Here is a 3474-nt window from a genome sequence, read left to right on the forward strand (position 1 = left end):
CCATCTGTTGTTGAAAATTGTAACTACTGTAATTTCGAAAGTTTGTCCGCCTGAAAATGTACTGTTGTCCCAAGCATATTGCAACAAACGGTGTATTTCTATCGCTGCTCGTTTAGTTTTTATTGCCGTTTCAAACATACCGGTCATATATGAAACACCCTGTATGTAGGCCTATGTAGAGAATAATAGCGCTCCTATCACACTTCCCTGTGTTACTCCTGACGATGCTCTTGTCTGTGATCAAAACTTTCCGTCGAGGACAACATACTGGGTTCTATTACTTAAGAAGTGTCCGAACTACTCGCATATCTGATGGGAACCTACCCCGTATCCTCTTACCTTCAAAAATGGCTCTGAGCACTATGGGACTTAACTTCTGAGGTCATCAGTCCCCTAGAACTTAGAACTACTTAAACCTAACTAACCTAGGGACATCACACACACACCCATGCCCGAGGGAGGATTCGAACCTGCGACCGTAGCGGTCGTTCGGTTCCAGACTGTAGCGCCTAGAACCGCTCGGCGACCCAGGCCGGCCTCTTACCTTAGTTAACAGTCTACAGTGAGGCGGCTTGTTAAATGATTTTCGGAAATCTACGAATATGGAATCTGTGTTCATCCAAGGTTCGCAGGATATCATGTGAGAAAAAGGCAAGCTGAGTTTCTAAAACTGTGCCGTATTCTGACAGCTTTTTCGTCTGAGGGAAATTTATTATATTGAAACTCTGTTCAAAAATTCTACATCTAGCCGATGTTAAGGATATTGGTCTTTTATTCTGCGGGTCCGTTCTTTTACGCTCCTCATAAACAGGAGTTACCCACAGTTTTCCAGTGTATTGGGACTTCGCGCTCTGCAAGAAATTCGCGATAAAAGCAAGCTAAGTAAGGGGCCAATCTCTGTAAAACCTAATTCTGGTTCCATCCGGATCGGGTGACTTATTTGTTTTCAGCTCTTTCAGTCGTTTCTCTACTCAAGGGACGCCTATTACTATGTTCTCCACACCGGAGTCTGTGCGATGACCGTACTACGGTATCAGAATGATATTTTCACTCTGCAGCGGAGTGTGCGCTGATATGAAACTTCCTGACAGATTAAAACTGTGTGCCGGACCGAGACTCGAACTCGGGACCTTTGCCTTTCGCGGGCACGTGCTCTACCAACTTTTTTTTTTTTTTTTAATGGTGCCCGACCGAGACTCGAACTCGGGACCTTTGCCTTTCGCGGGCAAGTGCTCTACCAACTGAGCCACCCAAGCACGACTCACGCCCCGTCCTCACAGCTTTACTTCCGCCAGTACCCCGCCTTCTACCTTCCAAACTTAACAGAAGCTCTCCTGCGAACCTTTTGGAAGGTAGGAGGCGAGGTACTGGCGGAAGTAAAGCTGTGAGGACGGGGCATGAGTCGTGTTTGGGTAGCTCAGTTGGTAGAGCACTTGCCCGAGAAAGGCAAAGGTCCCGAGTTCGAGTCTCGGTCCGGCACACAGTTTTAATCTGCCAGGAAGTTTCATATCAGCGCACACTCCGCTGCAGAGTCAAAATCTCATTCTGGAAACATCCCCCAGGCTGTGGCTCAGCCATGTCTCCACAATATCCTTTCTTTCAGGAGTGCTAGTTCTGCAAGGTTCGCAGGAGAGCTTCTGTTAAGTTTGGAAGGTAGGAGGCGAGGTACTGGCGGAAGTAAAGCTGTGAGGACGGGGCGTGAGTCGTGCTTGGGTAGCTCAGTTGGTAGAGCACTTGCCCGCGAAAGGCAAAAGTCCCGAGTTCGAGTCTCGGTCCGGCACACAGTTTTAATCTGCCAGTAAGTTTCATACTACGGTATGTTTGTTCGATTCTACTGCATGAACTATTTCTTAAAAGTGAAATTTAAAACTTTGTCTTTCCTTCTGCTATTTCTCCTGCCTCACCAGACTGGTCAACGAGGACTGGACAAAAGTCTACGACACGCTTAGTGACTTTACATCAGACCACAATTTTTTCGGGTTCTCGGCAAGATCTTTTATTCGAATGTGACGGTGGATGTTGCCCGCCTCGCGCATCAATCTTTCTACAGACACACGAATTTCTACTAACTGTTGCCTCTCGTCGTTTGCGTGTTCGTTTTTGAACCGAAATTCCCGAATTTTGTTGTTAAACCACGGTGATTGTTTTCCGTTTCTAATGCAGTTATTTGGCACGTATTTCTCTAGAACGTGTTTTACAATCCGTTTAAACTTTGCCTATCATTACTCTACGTCCATGATACTGGAACTACAGGAAGTTCATTCATTGTCTAAGTGAGATACTAGAAATAGTTTATCTACTCTTTCTAGCAAACATACTCTCCGAGCTTTCTAGATATTTTTATTAACTTTAGTAACCATCTTCACTATGACGACATCATGATCACAGATACATGGCCGGCCGCGGTAGCCGAGCGGTTCTAGGCGCTTCAGTCTGGAATCTCGTGACCGCTACGGTCGCAGGCTCGAATCCTGCCTCGGGCATGGATGTGTGTGATGTCCTTAGGTTAGTTAGGTTTAAGTAGTTTTAAGTTCTAGGGGACTGATGACCTCAGATGTTAAGTCCCATAGTGCTCAGAGCCATTTGAACCATTTCAACAGATACATGAAGATTTGTGGAACGCTATGACAAATGTTTAAGTTTGCAAGCCGACTTCGTAGAAAAGTATCTAAGATATCAAAATCTGTCGTTAAATAAGTTTTCTTTCATGAACTTAACAAAAATGTCTTGCGAAAGAAACATTCTTTACTTTTAAGACGACCCTCGTATTATAAAAGTGATTAGGGAACATACAGAGGCATATACAGGGTGGTCCATTGATCGTGACCGGGCCAAATATCTCACGAAATAAGCGTCAAACGAAAAAACTACAAAGAACGAAACTTGTCTAGCTTGAAGGGGGAAACCAGATGTCGCAATGTTTGGCCCGCTAGATGGCGCTGCCATAGGTCAATCGGATATTAACTGCAATTTTTTAAAAATAGGAACCACCATTTTTTATTACATATTCGTGTAGTACGTAATGAAATATGAATGTTTTAGTTGGACCACTTTTTTCGCTTTGTGATAGATGGCGCTGTAGTAGTCACAAAAATATGACTCACAATTTTAGACGAACAGTTGGTAACAGCTAGGTTTTTTAAATTAAAATACAGAACGTAGGTACGTTTGAACATTATATTTCGGTTGTTCCAATGTGATACATGTACCTTTGTGAACTTATCATTTCTGAGAACGCATGCTGTTTCAGCGTGATTACCTGTAAATACCACATTAATGCAATAAATGCTCAAAATCATGTCCGACAAACTCAATGCATTTGGCAACTCGTGTAACGACATTCCTCTCAACAGCGAGTAGTTCGCCTTCCGTAATGTTCGCACATGCATTGACAATGCGCTGACGCATGTTGTCAGGCGTTGTCGGTGGATCACGATAGCAAATATCCTTCAACTTTCCCTACAGAAAGAAACC

At 44.1% G+C, this 3474-nt stretch overlaps 1 non-coding gene across 1 annotated transcript; it reads left to right on the top strand.

Moving 5' to 3' along the window:
• Positions 1-1406: 1406 nt before the first annotated feature.
• Positions 1407-1481, top strand: Trnas-aga (transfer RNA serine (anticodon AGA)). Its single transcript has one exon. It is a non-coding gene; the product is annotated as a tRNA-Ser (tRNA).
• The last annotated feature ends 1993 nt before the right edge of the window (positions 1482-3474 follow it).

The sequence above is a fragment of the Schistocerca serialis genome, chromosome 3, assembly GCF_023864345.2.
Source record: "Schistocerca serialis cubense isolate TAMUIC-IGC-003099 chromosome 3, iqSchSeri2.2, whole genome shotgun sequence".
NCBI classification, from domain to species: domain Eukaryota; kingdom Metazoa; phylum Arthropoda; class Insecta; order Orthoptera; family Acrididae; genus Schistocerca; species Schistocerca serialis.